Source organism: Narcine bancroftii, chromosome 2, assembly GCF_036971445.1.
Source record: "Narcine bancroftii isolate sNarBan1 chromosome 2, sNarBan1.hap1, whole genome shotgun sequence".
NCBI lineage: Eukaryota > Metazoa > Chordata > Chondrichthyes > Torpediniformes > Narcinidae > Narcine > Narcine bancroftii.
Window position 1 is genome coordinate 344,371,218 of NC_091470.1, and position 15,189 is coordinate 344,386,406.

The 15,189-nt window shown below is 39.9% G+C and overlaps 1 long non-coding RNA gene across 1 annotated transcript in view; it reads left to right on the forward strand.

Moving 5' to 3' along the window:
* The window catches only part of LOC138752804 (uncharacterized), a 62,341-nt gene extending 49,003 nt beyond the window's left edge, over nt 1–13,338 (forward strand). The window contains exon 3 of the long non-coding RNA XR_011350955.1: nt 13,262–13,338. This is a non-coding gene — a long non-coding RNA (uncharacterized lncRNA). The remainder of the gene's footprint in view (nt 1–13,261) is intronic.
* Nucleotides 13,339–15,189: the final 1,851 nt, after the last annotated feature.

Below are 15,189 nucleotides of genomic sequence, written 5' to 3' on the forward strand. Positions count from 1 at the left end.
CCAGACCCGGACATTCTGGACTGGTCGACCTATTTGTGATAGGCCCCAGTCTTCTTGTTAATAAAAGCTTTGGTTTGGATCAACAAGCCTTTGGTTCTTTCGACGCGCTCTACACTGTCCTACTGAGCTAGGGCCCAGGAGTCGCGATCCTCCGCTTTCTTGGGCTTCGTCATTCATTGGCCAAATTGTGAACGCTATTGGGCCTAAATTTCATTGACACTTCTATTGTTAATTAAATGATAATGATAATGAACATTTTGTCACGCACATAGCACAAGGTATACTTGCCCAAAATTCTTTCCTGCTCCAAGTGGGCAGGTACTTGGAAAGAAAGATACTATAACAGCAAACAAATTAAATTAAATGAGGCAATGACTACACCATATGGATAATATAGTCACAGGAATCCTAATTTAAAAAAGCCACTTCAAACAGTGCAGATTATCCTTGATCAGTGTACCAAGGACAGGTTAAGAGTCTAATAGCTATTAGAAAGAAACTTTTGTTGAACATACAGGTGCTGATTTTTAGGTTTATGTCCCTTCGAGCCAAAGATGCAGTGAGAAGAGGTTGTGATCAGGGTGATTTGGGGACCTTCTTGATAGTGGCTGCCTTCTTGAGGCAGCATCTCACATTGTTATCTGCATTGGATTGGTCAGAGCCTCTGAGGGACCGGGCTATTTTCTGTAGCCTTCGGTGCCCCGGCATCCATAAATTTTCCACACAGCCTCCTTACTCTTTCCATTCCTAATATTTTTATTAGCTTTGCAGCACCTGTGCCCACAAGTTGAGAAGCGTCTGCTTCTTTTCCTGCCCGCTGCCATTTTAGATAGATTAAGTATCATTTAACCTTGCCAGGTTTGGTAATCATCATTTTAAATGCATTGTTAACAACATTCATTTCTGTACCTTCATTTCAATTAAATGAAATGCAACAGCCTCCTTCATTCACAAATTCAAGATCAGCTGAAATTCTACATCTACCTCGTATGTCAGGAATGCTAAAAAAAAAACACCTGCCCTCTTGAGAAAATGTTTTGAAGTCAAGCAGCATCTTTTGGTGTGAAACCATTTCCTCAATTAGCAATATTCTGCAACCCAATGTGTTCTGAGATATTTTAAATATTACATTCAGCTTTTTCTGTGTCAATCATCTGCTTCTTTGCGAAACCTTCAAACATATTCTAGTTTAAACATGCATTGCACTCAGTGTGAGAGTTCAAGTTGTAGACTATAAACCATTGCTTGCAATTCTCTGATGGCTGGATCATCCTTGTTGTCTATCAAAGACCCTGACCAGTGGTCCGCTTGTGCAGTCAGTGCGCTTAGGATTTTAAAAGACTTCTGCATCCTTTTGCTGTGTGAGGCGATGATCCATATAAAACCCATAGTCCTTCAAACCAGTCCAGTCCCTCGAAACTGGCCTATTACCTTTTGACCATAAGTCCAAAATCTCAGCAAGTGATAGCAGGATAGTTTCAGAAACCTAGACAATCAAATTGCATCAACATAACTTCATGAAAGCAAAATAATATTGATAAGGTTGTTGGTGTCCATTGATGAGGGAACTAGCAGTGTACTTGGATTTGTAAGTACCACAAATTGCTCAAGGTAAGAAGGAACAGGGCTATGATATTGTGAGAAACAGAAGTACCTTCACAGAATTTGCTCGAGACAAAAATTGAGAACAAAGAACATTTATTATACAACACTGCAAAGTTGGGTGCTTCCCCTTACCCTGGGAATACACACACACACTGAGGCTCACCCAACTTTTATACAGTTTATTTCAGTATAGAAGTACCCTCCCCCTTACATTCTTCTGCCTCCTGGATGAGTTTGGCATTAAGCAATCCTGCCTGCCTACGTGCTGTTTCTGTGAACTTGGAGGACCAGGGGGTATCCTGTCGGTGTCCCATCATGTCATTGTCCTTATTGTCCTTATTCACAAACCTGCCTTTGTTCTAATTCACATCTTCCAGACTCTCAGGGCTACAACCTTCTTATATGCAGAACTTGCTAATTCTGTCTAAAGCTAGAAGACCCTTATCTTATTCAAACTAACTTTACTTCCTACATTCTATTATCTATCCTTATCCTATTCATACTGGCTTTATTTATTACACATATATCTATACTAGTTTCCTGATCTTCATATTTTTATATCAGTTTTATTTATCTCTCACAATCCTCACTTTTCTTTTAGCTACGCTTCGTGACTTCTCAACTGGAATGTATTACTTGTAAACTTGGTCTTTTTCCCAGCTGGTCAGTAAACGAACTGCAGTCTCAGCATCATCAGACAGAATTAGGGAAACATACATCCTTTGGGCTCTAGTGATCTGACGAGGGGTCCGTGGAATTAAATACTGCACACCAGTCTTTAGGCAAGGGAGCACCATAATGGCCAGAATAGCGAGTCCAGCTGCTATAAGGGCTGTGGGTATCAGACTCCAGTTACCAATAAAAAGTCTAGTCCATCCCACACCGGACCAAGGTTGTCAAGTCTGAACCTGGGCATGAGAAGATTTTCGAACTCCTGAAGAAGTGTCTTTAACCGCCTGACCATCGTGAGCATTGTCATAAACCAGTCTTTCACAAACGCTGCCTTCAGCAGCCAACGAGTAATCGAGAGCCAGGCGGTTTTGTTGAACTGTGGCTCATATCTGTCGTCTTTCTTCAGTCCTTAAATTCAGGGCCATCACTGTCTATTCGGTGATGATCTCCAAGGCTGGAGTCTGATTAAACGATTTAAATGCCAAGCAGCTGTGGTGTTCTGGAGCAGCTTACGTCATTTACAACTGGAACTCCCCTTACAGTGGTGGTTCTTAACATTCCGAATGTCTGTGTGACCCAAAGGATGATTTACAGGAGACCAAGTTGGGGAGGGGTGTTTCTTGTCACTTAACCTGAGTTGCAGCTTGTCTGCGAACATTAGCATAAGTATCACTGAACCTGTGAGTTGCAGCCTGTCTGTGAAAATTAACATATCTATTCACTCTATCTCTGCTACATGTACAATCCTGACTAACATTCTGTCTGTCATTGTCCCACCATTTTCTTTGCGCTATCCCTTTAAAACTCCTCTTTTTAATACCTGTAGAGGCCAAAATACAAATCAAATCTACTCCCCTAGGGCCGTTCTGTTCCCCTGGTCCATGTTGGGATCCTATATTAACCCATACCCCACTATGACTATACTCTATACCGGCGCCCTGTCTACATTCTAAAGGTAAATAATTGTCACCTCTGCTGCCCCTGTTCCAGGAGGACTTAATACATTGTGAGCAATTTGGTGATTTCCCAAAAATTGGGAACCAACAAGTAAACAAAACAGCAAATGGTAAAAACAACATTACAGCACTTTTTCCCGGCGTAGTGTAACTTTCAGATCAGAAGGATGAAGGACTGCACGCCAGGTGGAGGGTAGATTGTCAATGTCGTTAGTCTGTGGTTCAGCAGCTCGTTTAATTCATTGGATGTGGCTCCATCCCTTTCGTTCGCACGGCAGTGTCTGTAATCAAAAGTACACAATAGGGGCCATCCCAGACAGGTTTTAGTTGGTGATCTTGCCATGCTTTTACATATACCCAATCACCAGGTTTAATAGAATGAATAGGATACTCCAGGGGTGGGCAGTAACAGCTGAATGTCTATTTTCTCCGTGAGCGCAGCCTGTTTGGCAGCTGCATCTGTCTGTCTGTTCCCCTGTGCTTCAGGACTGTCACCACTTTGATGGCTTCGTACATGAACTACAGTTATTTCCTCAGGTAATGTAAGAGCATCTAGAGATTGGACAATTAAGTTTTCATGGATCAACTTTTGTCCTTTTCCAGTTATCATTCCGGGCTCTTTCCAGATCTTCCCAAAGGTGTGCATTATACCAAAAGCATATTTTGAGTCCGTGTAGATAGTGCCCACCTTGTTCTCTAGACCCTGGAGAGCTCTACAGAGGGCATACAATTCACAAGATTGTGCTGACCAATGACCGGGGAGGCGACCGGCTTCAATCACCACTCCTTTTTTCCCATCCACTACACCATACCCGCTATAGCGAGTGCCATCAATGCAACGGGAAGATCCATCAATAAACCAACTTTCACCCTCCTGTAAAGGCTCATTGCTTAAATCCTCTCTAATTTTGGTCTGTAAATCTATTACCTCTAAACATACATGCTCTAACTCATTTATGGTATTGTCAGAATTTGGAGAAACCAAGAAAGCTGCTGGATTGTGTTCTTTATTCGTAATCAGGGTCAAATCACCCCTATCCATTAGGATCGCTTCATATTTTAAAATTCTAGAGTCTGTGAGCCACCTTCCAGCACGTTGTAAGAGAATATTGCGGACTGTGTGAGGGGTGTGAACTATCATCGGGGCACCAAACATAATCTTTCGTCCTTCCTCACCTAAAATAGCAGTAGCTGCGATGGCTTGCACACACTCTGGCCAACCACGACAAACAGGGTCTAAAACTTTTGACAGAAAAGCAACTGGCTGTCTACAGCCTGCCCTCTCTTGTGTTAGTACTCTGGTGGCTACACCTCCTTTCGCATTGGTATATAGGTCAAATAGCTTATTTAGGTTGGATAAAGCCAACACTGGGGCACTAATAAGGCTCCGTTTCACCAAGTTAAAATCTTTAATCTCTTCCTCTGTCCAGACAACAGCTTTGCCCCCTAGAATCGTGAGTTTATCATAGAGAAATCTGACCAGACTAGAATAATTTTCAATCCAGATTCTACAGTATCCCACTAAACCAAGGAATTTCCTAAGTTCTTGGGCATTCTTGGGAGGTGGGATCTGTAGAATATCACGTATCCTCTCTGGACTTATTTTTCTAGTTACCTGACTTACCAGATGACCTAAGTATTTAACTTCTGATTGAACAAATTGTAATTTGGATTCGCTCACCCTGAGACCCTTATTCTGCAGAAAATTCAAAAGTTCAACAGTATACTGTTTAACTAATTTGTACGTTTTTCCCGTAATGAACAAATCATCAACATATTGTATCAACTGACAATTCTCTCTCCAAGGAGCCTCATCTAATATTTGTTCTAAGACCTGGCCGAATAAATTTGGTGATTCTGTAAAGCCCTGGGGAAGGACAGTCCACCGGTATTGATTCTTGCATCCAGTAAAAGGATTTTCCCATTCAAAGGCAAACATGTCTCTGCTCTCTGTTGCTAACGGACAGGTCCAGAAAGCATCTTTGAGGTCAATCACACTAAACCATTTACTATGGGGATCGATTTTACCCATTATTGTATAGGGATTAGGTACAACCGGGTGACGGGTGAGAATAATTTTGTTCATCTCCCTCAAGTCCTGCACTAATCGATAGGTACCGTCTGGTTTTTGGACAGGTAAAATTGGGGTATTAAAAGGTGACATACAAGGTTCGAGTATACCATCTTTCACCAACTGGTCAATTATTGGCTGCAGCCCCTTTCGGCCAGCCATCGGAATTGGATACTGCTTTCGTCTAATTACTTGCTCAGGATCTTTTAGAGTAACTTGCAGGGGAGGAATATCTAACACTCCTCAATTGCCTCTTTCTGCCCATACACCAGGATTTATTAGTTCTCGATCTTCCTCGCTTAATACATACAATTGAACCCCGATACCCGATTCCTGTGGTCTGGTGCCGATAGCCAATTGGTCCTGTAAATCTCGTCCTAACAAACAAACTCCAGCTTGGGGAACTAGTAAAATATCCTCTGTTATTATCTTTACTCCCATTTGTATTCTTACATCCCTTAATACAGGGACCGTAAAATCTCTTCCTCCTACTCCCAAAATCATCACTGTCCCCTCTATCTTAACACCCTCAGGTGGTTGTAAAATACTAGACCGGGCTGCCCCAGAATCTACTAAAAAAGTTCATCTTGTCACTGTGGGGTTTTATGCTTAAATTTACCAATGATTCTCCGTGCAGTCTCACGGTGTATATTGACTGAGAACCATGACCCCCCATTCATAATCTGCTTCCATCTGTCGGACTCTGGCTTTACCCTACCCTTAATTTAGTCTATGTGTCGTCTGAGTCCAGCGTGTTCGTTAAATGAAGTGATAGGATAATCAGTTTATTACACAGCATAAGAATAAAGCTTAACAGAGCTCTGGTTCAGTCGTTAGCTCATAGGTCACCTGCACAGTGAGCTATTCCCCAAGACTGACCTCTACTGTCCAGTCTCTACAGTTTATATAGCTCAACCTTATCATACAGAACAAAAGTTGGCTTTCTTTGCTAGATTTCTTGCATAAGATTTATCACAAGTAATTTCCTGCTCTGCAGTTATCTGGGGTGTAGAGCTCCCATCTTAATCCTCAAGGTCAGAATATCCTGTTGTTTTGATCAGAAATCAATTCATACCCCAGATATTTCTAATTATTTCTTTGTTATCATCTGGCCATATTCTTCTGTTCTACTCACACCTCCTTCTGTCTTAGCTTCTTATTGATTCCATTCTCTTTGTTTCTGACAGTCTCTGTCAGGATTCTCTTTGTTCTTGTCTGGCCATCATCTCCTGTGCTAATCAACACCTCCTTTTGCCTTCCTACTAAATTGGTTCATACAGATCCTCTCTTTTGTATTTTGGGAGGAGGCAATTCTAAACCTACTGTAATCAGCCAACTTTGCTACATACTGTGGCTGCCCCTTACTTACATTACTCTTTCCATGAGGTAAATATTATATTGTTACATAGTACTGGATTCATGTATACAAACTGAATAGTACATAAGCATATATTCTACATATTTTCTATGATTAATTAACTCCTACATTCCAATACATCAGTGCGTAAGATCGCGTCTCCCTGGCTCGCATTGGGCATTCTCTCTTAAAATGTCCCTCCTTTTTACAATGGTATCAAACTAATACTCCTGTTTCCCAATTCCTACTGTTGGAATCTAGGGGTTAAAACATTATGAAATAAATGATTAATCAATAAGTTTATTTGTACTGCATGAGTCAGGGAAAGAGGAATGTGGCTAAGTGGCTGTCACAGCATGGAGCAAAGTTGGCTGAACAAAATTGGCTGCTCCCAAGATACAGGGAGAGGATATGCATAAAACGATTTAGGAGGAATGCTCAACTGAAGGAGGTGGGAAGTAGCACAGGAGACACAGGCCAGATCAGAACAAAGAATGGCCCGCAAGAATCAAAGGGAATGGAAAACCAGTCTAGGAGGAAGATTAAGGCACGAGGAGGTGTTAAAGAGAACAGCAGAAATTGGCCAGACAGGGACCGTATGGTGATTAGAAATATCTGGGGATGAATTAATTTCAGATCTAAACAACAGGATAGTCTGGCCTGGAGGATTAACATGGGAAGGCTACACCCCAGAAATCTGCAAAACAGGAGATGACTTGTGATAACCCTTATGCAAAAAGATCTAGCAGGGAAAACAACTTTTGTTCTGTGTGATAAGATTGACCTATATAAACTGTGCCAACTGGACAATAGGGGTCAGTCTCGGGGAGTAGCTCACTGGCAGGTGACCTATGAACTAACAGACTGACCCAGAGCTCTGTTAAGTTTTATTCTTGTGCTGTGCTGTGCTGTGTGGTGTAATAAACTGACTGTTGAACCGAATACCTTCTCCTATCACTTCATTCAACGAACGCGCTGGACTCAGTTCACACATAGACTAAATTAAGAGTAAATAAATTAAAGCCAGAGTCCAACACTACCGGGATTACCACAAGGTCCCGGGAACAGTCGTCATCTCCGGAATTCCCCTCTACCCTTGCCCCTGGTCTGGTCTCTACTCTCCCACTCCTGGAGCTCCTCTGAATGTCCAGGAGCTGGCACACAGCCCCTACCCTTTCCTTGCTGTCCCTCCACGACTTCCTTCACTGCCTGCATCAAAATCTTAGCCTTTCCTTTCTGTTTATTGGGCATTCTCTTTTAAAATTACGCACCTCCGTACTAGTCAGGAGTACATTTACAAAACTGAGACCCCCTCCCATGGGAACTTCCCGTAAAGGTCTCATCCAGTTAATTTCTGGCTTATCCTCTCCTTTATAATGTCTAGATTCCTGCTCTCCGGGAAATGAATCAAAAGGTTCTGCCCTTCCCTCCCGGAGGGTCTCACACTGTTTTGAATCAAAGTCTCCTCCCTCTCTTGTCAATTGAGGTGGTAATCTAGTACTTTGTGAACAGGTCATCATACCACCTCGACTTTCTTCTCCTTTCTTGAGCTGTGGGGGAGGAGGGGAAGGTGCAGAAGGGTAGAGCATAGGAGAGAGGGGAAAGATAGGAGCCGGCATAGGAGGAGCATAAGGTGGAGGAAGGGAATGTAACACATTCCATCCTTGTGTTTCAGGGACAAAAGGTTCCTCATCCTTCTTGTCCTTACATTCTTTTTCATTCAAAACCAGTTGATCAACCGATCCACTGAGCCAGCAGGCTGTATATTCCCTGCTCTCAATATTATCTCTTTGGTTTTGATAGAGTCAGATGTTCAATGCCTGACACATCCAGTCATCCTCAGATCCAAGCTTTGGCCAATATACCGAACTCCCTTTTATCGGACTTTTAACCCATTCCAGACAGCAATGGTTAGTTTGTCTTTCCCACGGGTTCTCCCCGGAACCCAATCAGATAGCATTAATCCTAATGGACTTTGCTTAGTTATCTGATTGTCCAGTCCTTCCTTAGGACTATTTCCCTTGCTACTCACACCTCCCATACTAACAGGTAAGTAAAATTCCTCTTACTGGGATCCAGTAGCTATTTCTAGCGCGCTTCCTTAACGTCCTCCCGTTGTTTGTTCTCAATGCCTCTTCTCAGATATCACTCGGTTCATCCACTGACCAGTCACCCGCCATCCGTGAGTCCAGCTGAATCAGCTGGGGTGCACCTACCCCCATCGTCGGGCACTCTATCAGTGGAGGGAGTGGGATCCCGGACGAGTCCCCATTTGTGAGAAACAAATAGAATTTGCTCGAGACAAAAATTGAGAACAAAGAACATTTATTATACAACAATGCAAAGTTGGGTACCTCCCCTTACCCTGGGAATATACACATACACTGGGGCTCACCCAACTTTTATACAGTTTATTTCAGTATAGAAGTACCCTCCCTGGATGAGTCTGCCTCCTGGATGAGTTTGGCATTAGGCAATCCTGTCTGCCTACGTGCTGTTTCTGTGAACTTGGAGGACCAGGGGGTATCCTGTCGGTGTCCCATCATGTCATTGTCCTTATTGTCCTTATTCACAAACCTGCCTTTGTTCTAATTCACATCTTCCAGACTCTCAGGGCTACAACCTTCTTATATGCAGAACTTGCTAATTCTGTCTAAGGCTAGAAGACCCTTATCTTATTCAGACTAACTTTACTTCCTACATTCTATTATCTATCCTTACCCTATTCATACTGGCTTTATTTATTACACATATATCTATACTAGTTTCCTGATCTTCATATTTTTATATCAGTTTTACTTATCTCTCACAATATGATACAGGATTATGATATTGGCCTAAATAGAGGATTTTCCAAACTTAGGATGTACTGGAGTTTTTTTTAAATAGTAACCAGCAGAAAAGGGCAAACCTATTGACATGCAGGGACAGTAGACCTTTAGGAAGGCAAAGTGTAGATGTGCCTTCAAGGCAAGAGGATTTCAGTAAAAGCTCCAATTTATATTGGAAAACCAAAACAAGGCAAAGTCAGAATAAAATGGTAATTTTTGGATTTCAATCCATGGTAGTGCCTCAACTCTAATAATCTACATTAATGTTTTGATTGAAGGGAACAAATTTATTGGATACACAACTAGAGTGGTTAGCAAGTTGCAATAAGAACACAAAGACCTTACGGTGGGTTGTGGATAGGCTAGGAGTTAGCAGAAAGAATATAACAAGAGAAAATGTGAAGTTATTCAATAAACCTAAATGATTTTGAAAGGGGAAATAATAGAGAAAAGCTGTTGGCCTGGTGTAAAGGTTACATTAAGCCATACTTGGAGTATTATGTGCTGTTCTGATTACCACAGGAGAGTTCTGGTAATTACCTAAAATTTTCAAGAGAGGATTGTCAGAATGTCACATGGAATGGAAGGTTCTAGTTGCAAGAAGAGATTTGATAGGCGGGTTAAAGAAGAAGTGAAGAAGTAGACTGATGCGGGGAACTGGAATAATACACACAATTGCTGGAGGAAGTCAACAGGTCATACAAAATCCATGGAATGCATAAAATAGCCAATGTTTCGGCTCTGAGCACTTCATCAGGGACGCCCAATGATTGGGCAAACTTTGGAATAAGAAGAAGGAGGATAGGGGAAGGGTTTAAAGGTGATGGGTAAATGCTGGTGAGTGGAAGGTGCAAGGGCCAGAGGGAAGAGGACTGAGAAAGATTATCATCCTTGATGAAGGGCTAACCTTCAAGGGCAGCCTACCATTTCTATCCTGATAGAAGTTTGGACTTGTTGAAGCGGATGAAGGCATTTAACACCGTGAAACATGCCTTATGCCAAAAGGGATATAGATTCATTTTGTGCCATCAAGCGACCTTGAAGATTTTTTTTACAAGGAGGTCAGACCAAGTTTTTACAGATCGTATCTCTGCTGAAGAATTGGTTGAAACTTTACCAATCAGGCAACAACAGGATGCTTGAAAATGTTTTGATTGCTATAAAGCTGTTTTTCATTTTGACTTTTTCTGTATTGAGATTATTAATGGTAAACATCCGGGAGTGGGTGAGATGGGAGGGGAATGTTTACCATCGCTAATCTCATCAATGCAAAACTGACTGCTTTTGACTCGCGTGTGTATTTGTGGAAGTAGCAACAACCCGAACAATAGAGGAGAGGAGGAGAGTTATATTATTAAACAACATTATATTGGGGGATTTCTCTTTTCTTCTATTTTTGATTATTAATTGGATATGATGTTACTTTGTTCATGTATTAACTGTCTTCTTTTTTTTCTTTTTATTTACCTGGTTAGCCGACATGGTGTATATTGACTATTGGGATGTATGTGGAGAGAGATGAATAGTAAAGTCATTAGTTCTGGTTAAAATGTATACAGATGACTAATTTACTGATTTATTTCCTAGTTTTTACCTGATTGGACTAAATTAGACATTAATCTGACGATGGAACATAGAATACAATGATGTTCAGTTGTAACCCTTTGAAAAAGTTCTTGTATAATTTGAAAAATAAATATGATATATTTTATGAAAATTCACTCCCCTTACTTAAAAATTGAGGAAATTATTGACCTTTTCTTTAAGTTTTGAATTTCATTAAACCTCGCTGAAGATATTAAAAGTGATTGATTGTTAAATCCGTGTGGCGAGGGGAATCCTCTGGCAACTAGGTTCTTACTTCAATTTCTTACTTTTCTTCTTTCTTTTATCTAATATTTTCTCTCTTCTTCCTTCCTTTCTCCTTCTTTGGGGTTAGATAAATGGGGGTAGTGGGTTTGGGGGGGGGGGTTGGGATTTATATCATCATGTGATAGAATTGTATTTGGTTGTTGTACTATATACTTAGATATGGTTGCATATATGAAAAAACTTTAAATAGAGGACGTTATCTGATGCCATTAGGGATGGTACACAACCTCACAACTCCCCTGCAATTAGGAATAAAGTATCTATTCAGATAAGTTTTTTTAAAAAGAAAACTATTTTACAGTTAATATGAAACATCTAGCTAAATTTTTAAGATGTCACCGAAGAAAAAAAAAATGCCTAAACTAACTCCTACTAAGAAGTCAGAAGAGAAGATGAATAAAGAAACTGGGCCTACCTTAGCATCAAAGCAGGCTGCTGAGGTACTTTCTGGATCTGCCAGCGAGGACCTGGGAGAGGGACCTTCCTCTGGAGCCTTCTTCGTGTCTACTCGTAAAAATGGCATCAGAACAAAAAACTAAAATTGCATCACACATGCACAAGAAGTCAGACATGCATGGTGCAGTAGAAAAAAACGATTAGAAAAAAATACAAGGTGTCTTAAAGGGGCAGTCCCGTGTGTCAATTTCAGAACATGAAGGAGACACAAGCCCAGTGGAAGAAGCTTCAGAAGAGCGTGAAAGCGAAGAAGATGTGTCAAGTTCAGAAAAGGAACAGACCAGAGGGAAGAAAAAGACTTTTAAGAAAGAATTAAGTAATACTGAATCAAAAATTGATGAACTTCAAATTAAAATTAATTTGTTTTGGAAAATAATTTTAAATTGTTGTCAGAAGAATTGATCCAAGTTAAAATAGATTTGACTAAGTGGATAATGCATTGAAGGTGATGAATAATGTTACACAAAGAACGGAGAAGTTGGAAAATAAGATTCAATGTGTCCGAGAGGAAGTGCAGCACATTGGAGATAGATCTAATATGTCTGATGACTAGTTTAATCTCGATGAATGAAAAACTGTGGGATAAAGTTGATATTCTGGAAATTTATAGCAGAAGAAATAATGTTAAAATAGTGGGATTATCCGAAGGTAAAGAAGGAGAAGAAGTGATTCATTTTTTTCAAGAATGGAAACAGAAGATATTTGGAGAGGAGCACTTTGAAGACAAGATTTTGATTGAAAGAACCCATAGAGCTTTAAGACCAAAGCCAGGTCTGAGCCAGAGACCCCAATCTATCCTAGTTAGATTTTTGAATTACCAAGATAGAGGGAGGCTCAGGTTTGGCAATGAAAAGGGTTATGCAATATGGACCTTTGAACTATGAAGGGGATAAGATTTTCTTTTATCCTGATTTGAGCCAAACTTTGTTAAAGAAAAGGAAATATTTTAATCCAGTTAAGAAAGATTTGTATGATAAAGGTTACAGATTCATATTGTGTTATCCTGTTAACTTGGAAAATTTTTCTATCACGTCAACAGAATGTTTTCTTTAACATATTTTGTTCAAGCTAAAGAATATATTCAGAGTTTGTCTAAATTTCAGGTAACAGAAGGTACTGATTTGTTGCAATGAATTTAATATACAGGGTGGGTTATTTTTCTTTTTTTGGTGGATGAATAATTGATATGATATTATATATTCTTATGTTAGATGGAATTGTGATTGATTAAATCATTTTTTTCCCCCATTGGGACCGGGGGTATGTGTTAAATTGGTTTCTGGTGGTTGCATGTGTTTTCATGGTTTAGTCATGACCTGTAAAATGGAGGGAGGTAGTGCTTATTGGGTGCAGATTTTTGTATTTTGTTTTTTTATTTTTATTTTTAATAATTATAGATCTTATATTTAATCTGAACTATTTTAATGTTTTTGGATTACAGATGGTGATGCTCAGGACCAAGATATTTTGAGGGAATTCTTCCTGGATGAGAGAGATGAAAAGGGATTTTAAAAATAGGAAAAATGAATAAAGCAATTAAGATTATAAGTTTTTATATTAATGGAATTAATAGAAAATAAAAATAAAGTTTTTATCTTATATTAAGAAATTAGGAGTAGCCATTGCTTTTTTACAAGAAACTCATTTAACTGAAAATGGACACCTAAAACTGAAAAGAGATTGGGTAAATCAAGCAATCTTTTCTTTATTTAACTCTAAAGCCAGGGTAATGGCGATTTTATTTAAGAAAAAATGCCAATTAAAGTTCAGATTGTGAATACAGATCCTGCAGGTAGATATATAAAGGGAAATTGTCAAATATTTTCTGAGGAATGGACTTTTTAAATATATATATATTTGGAAGACTACACAAAAGAGTCTGGAAAAACAACCAACTGAAAAACCTCACAAAGATAAGCGTATACAGAGCCGTTGTCATACCCACACTCCTGTTCGGCTCCGAATCATGGGTCCTCTACCGGCATCACCTACGGCTCCTAGAACGCTTCCACCAGCGTTGTCTCAGGGGGTATAGCTCAATGGTAGAGCATTTGACTGCACCAGCGTTGTCTCCGCTCCATCCTCAACATTCATTGGAGCGCTCTCATCCCTAATGTCGAAGTACTCGAGATGGCAGAGGTCGACAGCATCGAGTCCACACTGCTGAAGATCTAGCTGCGCTGGGTGGGTCACGTCTCCAGAATGGAGGACCATAGCCTTCCCAAGATCGTGTTATATGGCGAGCTCTCCACTGGCCACTGTGACAGAGGTGCACCAAAGAAAAGGTACAAGGACTGCCTAAAGAAATCTCTTGGTGCCTGCCCCATTGACCACCGCCAGTGGGCTGATATCGCCTCAAACCGTGCATCTTGGCGCCTCACAGTTCGGCGGGCAGCAACCTCCTTTGAAGAAGACCGCAGAGCCCACCTCACTGACAAAAGGCAAAGGAGGAAAAACCCAACACCCAACCCCAACCAACCAATTTTCCCCTGTAACCGCTGCAACCGTGTCTGCCTGTCCCGCATCGGACTTGTCAGCCACAAACGAGCCTGCAGCTGACGTGGACATTTACCCCCTCCATAAATCTTCGTCCGCAAAGCCAAACCAAAGAAATTTAGATGATGAAAAATTGATACAAGATTATTTCTTTTTAATTTTGTGAATGCTTATGAAAATATTTTAGTAGGAGGTGATTTCAATTTTTGTTTGGATCCTTTATTAGATAGATCATCAAGAACAATAGTTAAATCTAAAGCAGCTAAAACTATGTTATATTTAATGAAGGATTTAAATTTAGTCGATATATGAAGAAAGAAATATCCCAGGAATAGAGAATATTCCTTTTATTCTAATAGATTTGATACATATTCCAGAATTGATTTATTTTTACTTTCAGCTCAAAATCAATCAAGAGTTTTAAATATTGATTGTTAAGCAAGAATAATATCTGATCATTTCCATTATTGATGGAATTTGAATTTACTGAAAATCAACAGTCAGTATATAGATGGAGATTAAATACTTTGCTATTAAAAAGGGAAGATTTTTGTGCTTTTATAAGACAGCAGATTGAATTATTTTGTGATACTAATTTGAATTCAATAGAGGATAACTTTATTATTAGGAATCCATTAAAATCTTATTTGTGAGGACAGATTATAAGTTTTACTTCAGAAATTATGAATTCGGGGAAAGATCTCAAAGTTCTGGCTTGGCAATTAAAGGCAGAACAAACTGAGAATGATTAATTCAATATAACGGGATAATAAGAAAATGACATTTAAACAACAATAAATAAATGAAACTTTAATTTTATGAAAGAATATACACCTAAGAATCATTACAGGATTAAACTATTATAGATAATTA